Source organism: Protomyctophum bolini (assembly GCF_963924005.1).
Source record: "Protomyctophum bolini genome assembly, chromosome: 11".
Lineage (NCBI taxonomy): Eukaryota > Metazoa > Chordata > Actinopteri > Myctophiformes > Myctophidae > Protomyctophum > Protomyctophum bolini.
In genome coordinates, this window is record NC_137872.1 from 32,331,650 (window position 1) to 32,347,160 (window position 15,511).

The window sequence follows — 15,511 nt, forward strand, 5'->3', positions numbered from 1 at the left end:
CACGTTTTATGTGCGACGTTGCTTGTGCATGTTGCTTTAACATCAGAGTGAGAACACAAAAAAAAACAGATCTGCGTCGCAAAGACTCCCTTTACGATTACTCTTCATAATCTGTTGTTGCAGCCATTTTAATGGACCATGAACAGTCTGGCTGCTGTAATGGATGCAGAAGTAAAAAATGTAAGACAGCTAAGTGGCACCTTTTTTTGGACTGCTGTGTCTTGCCTATAAAGAGTAATTAATGAAGTGACTGATCCTATAGCTTCTTTAGGCCAGTTCTAATGTATTGTAAAGTAAGTAATGCATGCTAAATGATAGTTTGGAACCAAATAGACCCTCATGGGTCTGTAACTCTGAGAGTGAACAAATGTACACTCTCAGAGTTACATTAACATTGATTTTACAATATAAATTGGGGGTCTCAGACATAGAAATACCATTAAATGGGGGGGGGGTGCGTAGACTAATGCATGTCAAACTGGGGCTCCTTGAAATCACTGCTAGAGCTGTAACAATCTTCTCGTATGTGGGTCCCTGTCATTTCTTTTCAAATGGGGGTCCACAGGCTATTTAGTGTCAATTTGGGGGTCCTTGACATGAAAAAGTTTGGGAACCACTGACATATACTATACACACGTGGGAGAAAAGGATTGTGCTGCAAAGGTTTATTCAACAAGACTGCCATAACATTTTCATAAAGCCCGTAATGACTTTTCTACCGGGTAAAAAATGGGATTTTTTGAGTGACATGCAGAGTAATTTGTTATTATCCCTGGCATGTGAACTAGAAAGATGAACAGCATGCTTTCATGTTTTCCCATGGCTTTGTTATTCTCAGAAGATTTCTACAGGGCAGCAAGGGCTAAGAGGAACATTGTATGCAAGTCATTTTTTCAAGCACAAGAACGGACATAATGGACCAATTCTTTTCATATAAAATGAAAAGCTTCATCCCACACGTTGGATACTTTGAATAGATGAATGTATCAAGACCCAAAAGAATGCAAAGAACACATTCTTCTGTATCAGAAATAGAACATCAAGTGCAGCTACTACGGCTCTCTCACTATCTAACTTGCAGTTGATCTGCCAAAACTTAGGCAAACATTTCACATAAATCGCCTGGCCTTTGTTAACATACGGAACAGTTATTTGCTCTTTGTTTTGCTCTCTTTGACCTCATACATTGGAAACAAATGCAAATGTATGTTACAGAAGAACAGAATAAAGTACAAAGACTGGCTTCCAGTATTCTTGTAATTAAGACCATCTAAATGACTGATGAATGATTAGGCCAGGGCATATTATGTATTGTTATGGTGCAACGCACAGGGGCTGGACCTGGTGAGAGCAGGAGTGGACCTGGTGAGACGTAGAAGGGGCCCAGACAGGAGTCAACCCTCAGAGCCTAGTCCTTCCACACGCCACGCCAGAATAGTACCTCCCAGTCCCGGCAGAGTAGTTCAGGAGGAACGGATTGTGTGGCCCTGGTTTTTCCCTATATGGGACTGATCGTGGGTAGCTACTGGGACGTAAGTCGGGACTTGATCACCCCGGCTGGGTCACCTGAGTGAGGGGTATTATGTTGGGAGACCCGAAACCCCGATGACCGTGGGATACATCACTGAGGATACGTCCCAGGTGCATCCATGCGATGTATTTTTGTTTTATTGTAGACGATAGCAGGAAATAATCTATAGCAATGGAGCAATTAATACAATTAAATAAGCCTATGATTCTTATATTTTGCAGAACTTTAGCAACAAATGAAGGTACAGGTCCAGGAGTGCCAATCATTATTCTATTATAAACACACCCTGCAGGCTGTCTAATTAGCCTCGTTCACAGCATTTTCTCATCTCTGAGGAGAAAAGCCTTGGTGACGGTCCAATGCAGAGCATATCTACTGTATACAGGACTCCTGTTGTATGCACCCCACTTAATACTTATCCCATAAGATGTCTTTTTGTGAACAATCAGCGCAGGTTTTATGCAAACGGATCTGGAAAGCATCAACGTAACGTACTTGAGCGATGTTCTCTATGTCTTATGATGGTTTATATCACACCTTACATAATCTTCCGAACCAACTTTTAGGGATCTGAACCAATTCACTTGGTTCAAAACTAGGTGGGGAAAAGAGAACGGAAGCGGTTGAACCCCGGTGGAAAAGGGGCCTCTCATCCGTAGCAGGTCTCAACCAGCTACGGGTTGAGACCGTTCCCAATCACTATTCCGAATCACTTGGCCATGAATTGGAAGGCTTTCAATCTGAAATAATAATAATAATCACATTATGAAACTGTAGAGCAATTTTCAGGTATTTTAAATTCATGTTTCTGCCGTACAGTGGCCTGCGGGATACAATGTAAGGAGCAGGAGCTGCATTAACTGCCATTATGCGTCGTCCAGGACTGCTGTGACCGACACACTTAGACTGTGTTATCATCATCAGCTAGAATTGTCTTTTTTGTATAAAGGGGCAAAGAGCACTGCCTGCCATTCTCCTCCTTATATAAGCCATTTCTGAAGGGAAGCTTGCAGTGTAATTGAAGGGATCAGGGGAGCAGGGGAGACTTAACAGCCGAAGACTCGACCGGTGTAAAAGCCTGTACGTACAGCCCCATTCCACGCCCTTAAATCCTTGTGTTTGGTTGTCAGGAAAGTCGAGAGTGCTACAAAATTCAGTACGACAAGCCAAAGCGCGGATAGGATACCGATTGATATTCCTTGTGCATATCAATCAGTTTGAGTCTCGGTAAAGATAACGACGGGACATTCCCCTGGTGGGGGAATTCAGGTTTTTTTATATTCAGGTATTACTCAGCGTCTGCGGCATGAATAATCAAAAACAAAACGACGCGAGTCGGGAGGGCGGGCATTGCTTCATTTGATGGTAGGCGATGCTTATCCGGCGACATAATCTGACATGAGAAATGGCAGGGGTTGTCTCACCCCGTTCACCTCACCGAGCCCCAGCATGCACCGGGAGGAGACACAGGGGTGGGGGGAGCACATTAGTGTGTTGCACCCTCTGGGTGGTACATCATCCATTCCCCATCTGACACCTCTGCAGCTCGGCAACCTTAAACTAGGGAGGACAGCAGGGTGCTACGTGCCTGCCCCCCCCCCTGCATGGAGAGTTTGACTTAACTATAGCTCTCAGGGCACGTCCCAGCCGCTCGAACAAATTCCAGTCTATATAGCCTGTCCTTCCTCCTCACACATCTACACCGTGTCCAGGAGGAGAGTAAAAAAAAACCCAGATGTATACCTCCTCGTGCGATGGCTGATCTACATGCGCGCGGTGCGTTGTGCACGCGACGCATCGTGATCTTGCAGATCTGCTATTTTCGGCGCGCGTGCGACACTACCGTACGACGGAGCATACTGTATGAACTGTAATGCATTAAACTGAGCATGCAGCCGCCCGGGCCCGGCCGCCTGCTGTGTTTAATCTCTGTCCATTCACATATTATTCAACACTGATAAATGTGGAGAATCAATTTCCCCGCTGCAGACTCCTTCGGTGCGTCTGCTCATTAAAGCCCCTTATGAGTATGGTATCACTGGCTCTTTACAGTAATGTGGCTGAGGAAGAGACACCCTGGAAAATCACCCCTGACCACGGAGTCGTACATTCCAAGAGCTCTCTCTCTCTCTCTCTCTCTCTCTCTCTCTCTCTCTCTCTCTGCAGCAGGGCCACTCGATAAATCACAGTAGTCAGTGCCCTGGCTCTTTGAAAGGAGCTGGAAAGCCCTTATATTATGGATACAGACACGGATGTCAACGGTCATACAGTATAATTCACCAAGCAAAAAATAAATGTGGATGACGCAGCAAACTTTTAGGAGCCAAAGGAGATTTCTTTTACCCCCCTAACCTGAATAATATAGTAGGAAAAAAATATGAAAAGTTTGAATGTGACTGAATACGGAATACGGAATACAGATTTGAAAGAATGGACCTCTCTGTTGCTCACACACACATTTACAGGCATTGAGGCATTTACTGTAGCCTAAGTGGTGATTAATCTAACATTGTCTGTGCTGAAATTATTTAATAATTAACAAAGGTTAATGAGTATGCAGCATGTATAATACAAAAGGCTGGCGTGTAACGTGAGATGGATGTACTGTATATATACAGGTAGATAGTGGTGTCTGAGATCTGCCCAGACACTGGTGTCTTATTTCATGGTTCAATTTACTATTCGCTACAGGGGGGGAAAAAAAGATGTGATGCACTTGCTATAGCATTATCAGTGGAGCCCTGCGTAGGATCTGCAAGCAAAACCTCTCCTGTGGCCATATGCATATATAATACTCCAGCAATGAATGAAGTCAATTGTAAGAAAAGTATCGAGCAACTGACCATTAAAGTCATTTCAAGACGATGCCATCACAAAGGAGGACGGGGTTTTTCATTTCGTTTTGTTTTGTTTTGCTTATCTGCACTGTACTTAAATAGAGTGGGAAGGAGTCCCAAGCTAAATGTCTGCACTGAAGGCATTATTCAATGTCTTCATATTGATGTGCCTTGCTGCCAGGCTTGATTCATTAAAGTGTTTCAGAGAATATATACTGAGAGGGAGAGGGGGGTGGGGGGGGTGGGGGGTGGGGATATAGCTACAGTTTTGAGATGAAGCCAAGCAGTCAGGGGAAGTCTGAGCAGTGTCCTATCTGCTCAGACAGACAGATTGACAATTTACTCTAAATCCTATAGGGCATTTTATGTGTTGTGACCAAAACCATGCAGTACCATGTCAATGGGCTAGTGGTCTGGAATCTGGAAGATTGATAGCATAGGTCTGAACTCACAGCAATGTATAACGACTACAAGCAAAGTGAGAGTTAATGACGTTGATGACAATATTCTGCAGTGCGATGCACAGTATGTTTGCAGCAGTGTGCAGTGCCCTATATCTATCTAGAATATACCGTACCACTTAAATTACAGCAACAAACTAGGATTAATGAGGCCAAATTACAACATTTTACAATTTCCTTTTTTGTTTCTATTAACCTTAGCATGAATCTATTGTTAATGCATAATACTATACTAAAATAAAATCCATTCTTAAAACCTGAATTATCCAGCAGTGCTTCATAGATGTGGTCGTAATTCCCACTGTAGTGTACGTTTCCATGAATATAAAGCTTAATACACCAGTAAGACGCGCAAACGCGGGAAGCGAACGCAACTCGTACATATTTGGGGTTTTTTAAGATTTATTTTAAAGTTATTGTTTTTTTAAGTTAAGTTATTTTTAAGTTAAGTTTTTAACTTAGCCATAACCATATAAGGAGTCCCCAAAGCAGCTATACGTCCAAATATGGAGTGTGTTGCATCAATCACAAACAAATCACTCAGCTCCATATATGGGCACAAAGGTGGGACACACACACAGACACAGACACACACACAGACAGACATGATCTGCTAGGTCTCATAGTAAATGCTCACTGCGTTCGCAATCACTGCGTTCGCAATTAGATTAGGGTCATTGTAAACGGTCACAAAACATTTATACACTGGCGGCAGTGGCGGGGGATTTAAGAAATATCAATTGAAATGTGTGAACCTTAAATTATCAATGATGAAACCTCGGTTTTTGCACAAACTGTTGCTTAATGCTCATTGCCACATTGGAGCTCGTCTAAACCAACATTATAACTACAGCATGCCATCTCTTATTAACGCACGCGCGCGCGCGCACACACACACACACACACACACACACACACACACACACACACACACATTGTATGTTTTTCTAAAAGTAATTGCTTCATACCGGCTTCATTCAAGCTTGAAATGTTGCTACATTTATAATAATTGGTGTTTTATAGCAGGGGTTCACAATGTTTTCGGCTGGGGACCCCCGGAAATGCTTTGACCATGTCTCGCGACCCCCGCCCCGCCCCCCTCTCCACCACCAATACAAATAACCTTACTAATAGAGAAAATATGATATTATTTGGCGACCGCCCGAGGTGTCGCGACCCACGGGTTGAGAACCCCTGTTTTATAGGATTGCGGTTGAGGTATCCTCTCAGGTATCCTCAAGGGTATACCACACAAACTTAGTAGACTGCAATATAAATGTTTTTTTATGGGAACAGGGGAAAAAAAACAATTGTGCAAACGTTGTCTCTCCATCTTGGCAAAAGAGAATCGATACTCTTTGGGTCTACACTCTACAGCAAAACTAAAGAAGTCCCCAGTGATAGTAGTAGTGTGTGTGTGTGTGTGTGTGTGTGTGTGTGTGTGTGTGTGTGTGTGTGTGTGTGTGTGTGTGTGTGTGTGTGTGTGTGTGTGTGTGTGTGCGATAACTGGACAGGCCCACGTGAACTTGTATTTTACTTAAGGTGATGCCCAAATATACAGTATACAATTACTTTTCTAGGGTTAGTGTTTGCGACAGAAGGTCAGTTAACTATGGAATCGTGCATTTCCCGTCAGTGTGTTGGTTGGTCGGGCACGTGGTGACATCACCCAGCAGTCTGCTGTCACCCAGGTGGATGCTCGCCGTCATGGCCGTGTTACTGGTGTATGGTATTCCATCAGAGGAACTTCCGCAGATCTCTTTCTTTCTGTCTCTACTCACTCACACACACACACACACACACACACACACTCACGCACACACACACATGGACGCACGCACGCACACGCATGCACACACACACACACGCACACACACACCGCCACTCTACAGAGCACACTTTACAATTACATTTGCACGTTGTGTTTTGTCCTTTTGACAGATATGTTCATGCAGCTTTTGTCAATAAAAACATCAATCAGTCAATGGATCACTCGGTCGATATACTGTAGCCCGTCTCTTCACAATACTAATTGACTGGAACAGCTCTGAGCAGGAGGCTTATTGTGGCTGTTGATCTCTTGAAGAACAAACTTCTCACCAGTGGTGGTACAATTTTGAGATATTTGTACTGTACTTGAGTATTTCCAATCTCCAATACTTTTACTTCTACTTCATTACATCTCAGATTCAAATATTGTAGCCTACTTATTACAAAACATACATTAACCACTTCAGACCTATATATTTCGGCCATTTGAAAAAAGCCGATGAGTGAATTGTGAGCTTGTAGATCTGCTGTTTTCAAAAGATTATTTTACATTTGAAATTTTGAAATGGGACATGAGTACTTTTACCTTTGGTACTTCAAGTACATTTTGATGCGAATACTTTAGTACTTTGACTCAAGTAAATTGTGAATTTTACTGCTATACTTCTACAAGTAGCAGTAATACAGTATTGATACTGAAAAATGTTAGTACATTTTCCACCACTGCTTCTCAGTAACAACAAGTTCACTTTCTAAGTTACATTTTAGTCAAGGCGATCAAGGGCCCATAGATCTCTTATCAGACAACCTCACACTGATACAGCTATATGCCTACGCAGGCTGGCTCCAAAACAACCCGACCGCTTATAAGACGCAGCAGAAAAGTCACAACGGCACTCGTGTGAAAATGCATTCCATCAACATTTCAGCTGCAGTTTTCCTCCAAGTGCGGAGGAAGATTAGGCTTAGGATAGGTTTATTGTGATCTCTCTCCCTCTTGAAATACAGTATTTATTCCTTTGTTTCTGTTGTGTGTAAGCGATCAAAACCCGACTAGCCACGACACGCAGCGCAGGGACCATTGCCTTGGCACTGCTCGTGCCAGCGGGTCATTCACTCTCCCAGCGTCTCGCTCGGGAGGACCTTACCAGCCTACACACATAGGAAGTTGAATGAACTGAAACCAGTGCTCCTCAAAACAACAGGTTTGGGAATGTAGATTTGATTTACATGCAACAGTCTGCCTATTCCTTACAGAAAACACCATATATCAATCATGAACACACAACATCCAGTCATCCCCCTGTTGGAATCATATGTCGATCCGCCTCTATAGTGACTTCCAAAAGGCTCTTGCGCACACACACATACAGTAAGGTCTGCAACCTACAACTAACGCAGTCCTGCAACCTAATGTACAACTAACACAGCCTGGCAGGGATTTGTGCTCCATGGAGCGCCTGTGCTTTTTCTAGTTAGATGTGTACTCGCATCATCAACTTCCCAAATGGAACCACAGCGCCAGCCAGGGTACGTACTGTGTCTGACTATAATATAGGCTTAATGATCCCTGGATGTACAAAAACTCTTCCTAGATAATTAATATAAAAAAAAGGTTTGTTAGAATTTGGGTTAAGATTTGGATTATCGAGGCCTAAAGGGGCATTTCATCACACGAATAGGCCTATACTCAACATGGTGTATGTGTTATTTTACTATTCACTAGCTGGATATAGTACACTTCTAGTGCATAGAGTATACTGTATATTGATTACAGCAACACAAGACCACATGTCCAACGAGTTGATGAATTTACTCAGGTTAATTGATCTTATTAGATTATTACAGTATGTTACTTACGCCCCCCCCTGTAAATGCAATGTTCTTTCACAAAAGCTATAAAAACATGAAACTAGTAATGGTCTGTATAACAATCTGTGCAACAAATTAAAGTTATTAAAGGGTCATCGTAGCATCTCTTTATATGGGCTCTGCATAACAATCTCTTCTTACTTGCCTTCTCTGCAAAAAATGCTTTTAGAAGAAGCACTGCAACTGTAGTATTGTAATTCTAATAATGAAAACTTCTCAAAGCTGGCATGAATAGAATAAGAGCATAATAATGTTCCATGTTCCCATTGCTGACCTTAACTGAAAATGTTCCCATCTCAGCAGCCTATTCGTAAACTATTGTACAGCCTCTAATAGCCACAATATGGCACATAAAGCCACCGTATACAAAGTACTCTCTCTGTCCCTTTACCTGTCACTTTGCCTCTCACGTTTAAACACTCAACCACTTTGAGCACCGCAATATTCTTAAAAATAACCGATGAACAACCTAAAACGTGTTGTGAGCTTGTTGATCGGTTATTTTGTGTCAAGGGATTTTGTGTACTACTGTATGTACAGTGAAAAAAGAGTGTTTAAATAGGCCTACTAAGTGCAGCTGCTACTCAGGTCTGTTTATAGAGGGTTAATTGTGTGCAGTGCAATGGAGTACAGGTCATTGGGGTGGCTCTAACCGCACCCACCCCAAAAAGGAATCACACCGCTGGACCCAGTTATGTTTTTAAAAAAAAAAATGTGTGGCTTTCGCCTTTATTCTATATTTTTATGGAGGGACAGACAGTAGGCTGACAGGATGGGGGGAAGACATGCAGTAAAGGCCGTCGGGATCAGACCATTGAGCCATGGCCCAGGCCCACTGGACCCAGTTATGACCATAGTAATGTCTTCTGGGTCAGATCCAGCACTGTTCCTATGGAGGTCTGACGGTTGAAATAGCCTCTGTTATTGAACAGCCTTCCAGTATACTGTGTATACCTTGGAGCTTTAAAATAATTGCCTAAAAAGTAATAACTCTAAAATCTATATACGTAACTGAGAGATATGCTTCATTCATTGCCCATTGCCAGCAGTCTGCAGCAGTGTGGTGAGTTTAAAGAGAGATATGTGCCAAAGCCCTTAAGCTTGGTCTTTGAAAATAGAACTAAACCATCCGGTCAAAATGTCTTTCTGAGTTTAAGTGTATTGATTCCTGGATATGCTTGATACGTCTGGAGATCTGTCTACTTATACTGTTCTAAATACTGTTTGTATTCATAATTATAGGCTATACTTGGGTCACGGGTGCATGTGGCTTTTGGGGACCATGAAGACTTAAGGGACCTATCTTGCTATGTTGCCTTACCCCTTACTATTTTGAAGAAGAAGAAAAAAATTATTGTGAAAACAGCCAACCTACATTGATATGTTGTGAGCTTGTAGATCGGCTATTTCAAAATAGTAAAACAAAAATAAAAATAAACGTTTTAGGCATAAGGGGTATGGCAACAGTTTCAGCTTCACTTCATGTGACCATTATGAAACATTTCTTTTTTTTCTTCTTTTTTTACTTTGGCATGGAACTTACATTATGATATAATTTAGCTATTGAAAAATAGCAGATCTACAAGCGCGCCACCGAGTGGCGCGCTTGTGGGTCTGCTATTTTTGAAAAATCGTAAAAATGTGGCACAAATCTTTGAATATATATTCTTTTTATCTATATTTAAGACTTTTTTTATTTCGGTTTTTTTACGTCAGGTCAAAATGGGTTAAAAAGGTAGTATTTGTGTTTTTGCTCACGGGCAATCTAAATGTTTTCTTTTCACCCCAGTTGCATTATTCATTTATGTAACCTGAAATTCAAAGCAGAGATTGCGGCACATTTCTCATGCCTTCTTGCCATATGTCATTCTACCTGGCTACACACCAGCACACACAAACAGCCTGCATGCTTACATCACGCAGGGAATTATTTTGTCAAACCCTCGGTAGGAAATAGAATAGTTAAATCATCAGTGATGGTTTAACCACTGCCATTAGGGGCAGTGGTATAAATTACCTAAGTACATGTACTTAAGTACTATTTTGAGGTACTTTTACTTTACTAGAGTATTTCCATTTTTCTATACTTTTACTTCCACTCCACTGCATCTCAGAGGCAAATATTGTAGACCTACTTTTAACTTTAAAAGAAATTATGATTACAAAACATTATTACCACTTCAGCCCTATCGACCATTTGAAAATACTTTCACTGAAGTAAACTATTTGAGTACTTTTCCCATCACTGATTATGTGAGTACAGATTGTTTCACTGCACAGCCCCAAACAAAAGCTCATCTTTCAAAAGCTGCAGGCATCAGGGCATACGCATTGTACTCCTCTTTGGGAATCTGTGATGATTCTCCAAATGCCAGTGAGTATTTTTGGGGCGGTTTTATGTTCTGGACAATCCATGGAAAGATTGAATATACATTAATTAAAGGACCACTTCACCACCATCTTCATATAATCCTCACTAATAATCATGATAAAATGGCACAATGTTTTTCTAATCAGTATGTGTCTCATAGGAGGGCTGTGGGCAGTTCAGAAACCCGTCCACCAGTGACATCATCGTTAGGCCGATTTTTTTTTAAACAAGATTTTTTTACAAAAATGTTTAGAGTTTTATTATCGTGATGGCTTCCATTTTCTCATTGCAAGTTTTCAGGACTAGAAAGCCTGCAGTTTCTATATTAGCTTGGATTCCCCATCGATGATGTCACTGGTGGTACGGGTTTCTGAACTGCCCACAGCCTTCCTATGAGACACAGACTGAGTAGAATTGTTTTTTACCATTTTATCATGAGTATTACTGAGGACCTATTATATGAAGATAGGTTGAAAAGTGCTGAAGTGGTCCTTTAATGAAAAATCAACCAATTTCATCATTTCTACTTTTTGTTGTTAATTTAGTTAATTAAGCCTTGTGGGTCCTCATTAATCAATGCATGCAGTGCACCACTGTGATACTGTGTAACATTAAACATTTACATTGTGGCACTCTTTACTGCTACTGTTGCTACAAATTAAGTGATTCCGAACAAGGTCCTTTACACTGGGTACCAGTAAAAAACAGCAAAGAATACCTTTGATTAGATCATTGTGATTATACAGCTTTTAACCTAAGAAAGGTTAATGTCATGCTTATTTAAAAATAAACCATCTAAATATCAAGGGATACCTAGAGAATTGGTAAACTGGATCATTAGTTACCCACCAGGGACCGTAAAGCATGTCCTGCTCCAAAGCAATTTAAAATGATGTATGTTCTGTACAGTCTAGCTGCTATACTGTAGCTTTCTTACTAAACGTTCTGTCGAGGTCTAACTCTGAAATAAGGAGCAGGAATGGTTTTCCATTCATCATTTCCTTCACACTGGTTAAAAGAAACATGTCAATTAAACAAAAAGCATATACTGTAGTTGTGTAGTAATATTCTAAAAGCTGTCACAAAACAAGATGATTAAGTTACAAACATAAACTTAACCTTACATGTAACTAAATATTTGTACTTGCTCCCAGCTTAGCTAAAAGTACGCATTTTACTGTACTTTTACAATGGGAATGTTTATTCATTGTTTTAAATCATCAGAATTGTATGAAGTGGAACCTGGACAGTGATTTGTTAATTTGCTGAAGCTGAAGTATGAACCTCATTAGAATGATGACTTTGCATGAGCATTCCAGCCCTGTCGAAGCCAGGAGGATGCATGCTTCCTTCTGCAAATGGCTGGCTCACCTAATGGATGCACACATTGGGTGTACATTTCATGATTTCCCTCGCCTGCAATCAGTAAACAAGCCCTGAAGTTTTGTAACCCGGCTAATGATGTGGGCTGCCTACGTGTAAATATCCCCTTGCAGATATCTTTATTGGTGTTTGGTTTACACATCATTGCTCTGAGACTAAAAAGAATGGAATGTGCGACCAATAATTGCTGAAGGTTTGAGTCAGATTGCCTCGATCTTTTTCTGCCATCTCAGAACACATCCAATTATGTTATGCAAGTTAAGTGCTACAGCGCACTAAAATTTGCCTGTAGCGGAATGGACCAAAATATACCCGCATGAAGTAGATAACATTAAGACGAAAGTGCAGTACAACTTCTTCTTATAGCCAGGTGTACAAGCCTAAGATTATGCTGTTTTTTAACATTTAAATGGGCTCTATGCACACAGAATAACTCTTCCTACTTCCGGGCCCTTTCCCTAATTCCTTCACAGTTGTTACTGATGATACTAATTCCAGCTCTGTTCCATTTAGTGTACAGTGGATCTCAATTATTTTTTTACGTTTGGTTCCATTCGTACAGTCTCAGAGTCAAACCCGTACAGGGTCATTTGGAACCCACTCAAGGACTGGTGTAAGACCCTAACCCTAACCTCACATAAACTACTATAGCCTATTGTCCAAAAAATAGTAAAAAGGTAGCCCACGGTTGTTCGAAAAATAGTGGTAGTAGTGGGATTTGAACTTGTGAGGCATGGATTGCAAGTCGAGGGAAGGTGGCTGGCTGAGTTGGGATTTGTGTTTGTATTAGAAGGTGGAAAGCGCCGCCCGTGCAGGCGGGGCTCGAGCCCCGCCCGCCCGCAGGAAATGGTCTCCTATGAATACAATATTAGCTTCCAGTAAGCCAGCACAATATCAGCACCCTGATTCTATTTGACCAGAATGGAACAGAGCCTTAATTAGTATCATTGGACGGTAACACCTGTGAAGGAAGTAGGGAAGGGGCCCAAGTTCTTTCCAAAATGGCATAATATCAATATGTGCATTGGAGCCTATTCATCCGCCTTATCTAAAACAACATTACGTTACAAGAATGTAGATTCTAGTAGAAAAAGTATGTCTGAACTCTATACAAACTGTCTAGAGAACATGAGAAAACTTGTTTCTGCCCACAAACTACTAATGGGAGAGCTTTCACTTCTGTAGACTCAAACTAGCACAACATACCCCAGGACATATTGTAATTGGAGTAAGAATGTCAGTTGATTCACTGGCCAGACACAGTCTTTTAGGCAGCGAATACCTGTTACTGGGAAGTATTTGACAGCCAAACAGGAGGAGGTTGTCCAAGTGAAGAGGACCACACACACGCACCCACATGCACGCATGCACGCGCGCACGCACGCATGCACGCACACACACACACACACACACACACACACACACACACACACACAGTCACACACACACACACCTGCCTTTCCCTGCACTTGTACCTCTCTGAAGCTCCTTTTGCACAAGGTTCTGTCAAGTTGCTGTGATGTAAGACATCCATGATTGCAAGTCTCTTCACATCTAATTTATGATGCGTTTAGGAAAAAGTGTCAGGAAGACGGGCAGATCCGGTGAATTTATTCTCTGCTCATATAGTTTGCAATTGACTGAAGCCTGCCTGCCCAGAACAGTGTTACACAGTACCACCAGTCGGGGAGAAGAAACACCATGTAACTGTTCCGTGATTCCTTCTCTTGTCTTCCCTAGACCTGTCAACTCAGAGTATAGCTGTCTTAGTTGAACACCTAAATATGTTTTGTCATCTCTGTCTGCAACTTGCACATTTTCTGCTGAGACAGCATAAGAATTGAGTATTGCCTTAGCCTATATAATAACAGATAGACCAGATCTTTGTCTTTCTTAAGTTAGAAGAGAAAAGACTTATTAATTAGCGGGGCTGTCTTGTGGGGGTGTGGTTCATGGTTGGCTGTGGCACTGCAGTGCACAGCACTCCACATTGCATGTCTATTAGCTCTGTCTGTATCTGTTTGTATTTTGGGGCCTGTATGTTTGTACAGTACAACTGAGTGAAGAAACGATTTCCCCATAGGCATTAATAAAGGTAATCTTTTGTCAGTTAATAATCCGGAATATTACCGGTATTCATAGAAAGACATTCCTCAGAACTTTACGAACCAACAGCAGCGCTATAGCTCTGTGCTGTCCATGAGCTGAGCCAATGTGTAGTACATTGACCTTTGATTTTAATTAGCCCAAAGTACAAGCCATATTTCCCTGAGGTGAAGGTGTCCTTTTTTGCACCGTGGTTTTTAATGTAAAATCCTTGCCTCCGAGTCTCTGGGCAGTTGGCTGACGCACTACTAAAACTAAAACTCAGAGTGAGTCTCCAACTCTGTGATCAATGCCAACACTGGGGAAGTTGTGTCAACCTCGGGGTGGGATCGACTGATGTTGACTATCGTCTGATAACGTCTGCCGTACAGGCCTCGAGTCCTAGCTGTTCTGCAGAGCCCCGTGATCCTCTTTTCCTCCTGAACTTCAAATACTTACAGCACATTCTAAAAGCGTGACAAATAATGGATTAGATGGATTAGAGGCGAGGAAACATGAAAAGAGTCATATGTTTTGAACCTCCTTGTGACCTAGATGTATATGCATGCAGCGGGGTGATAAAGAACAGTACGCCATGCGTACGTACCGCCTGTAGGGCAACACACTGTGGCGATTTAGACAAAATGGTGCGTATGCAGATATGTGTACATTATGTAAGCTGTGTGTGGTGGAAATCAATTTACAGAAGATAATTGTTCATTTCCAAGGGGAGCACAAGTGGCAATGAAAGACTGAGTCGACACCAGTGGGCACAAATGGCACTAATGGGGACAATGATCATCGCTAAATGAATCCAATTAAATGGCTGTTATAGACCTCACAAATCTCCATGTAGTCATATGGGGACACATATATTCACCCAGGAAAAGACAATGGGGGGATAATAATGTTGACCACGTCAGAACCACTTGCTAATGAACTCATACACCAGGAAGTATAGCTCTGCTGCAGTTGTAGTAGAGTAGATGGGATTACCTGGGGGGGATTAGGAACGGTAAGTACAATATTTCAAAATGGCTTGACAACGACACTATTACTCTGCCATGTTAGAGACTTGCTGATAAGTGCTAGCAGCACCTGTCTGACTGATTTAAACGTATGACTGCTGCAGTCTGCTGCCTGGAAGGTGAAATACCAACCCCCAAGCATATTTGAACACTACTTAAATCGTGATCAAACT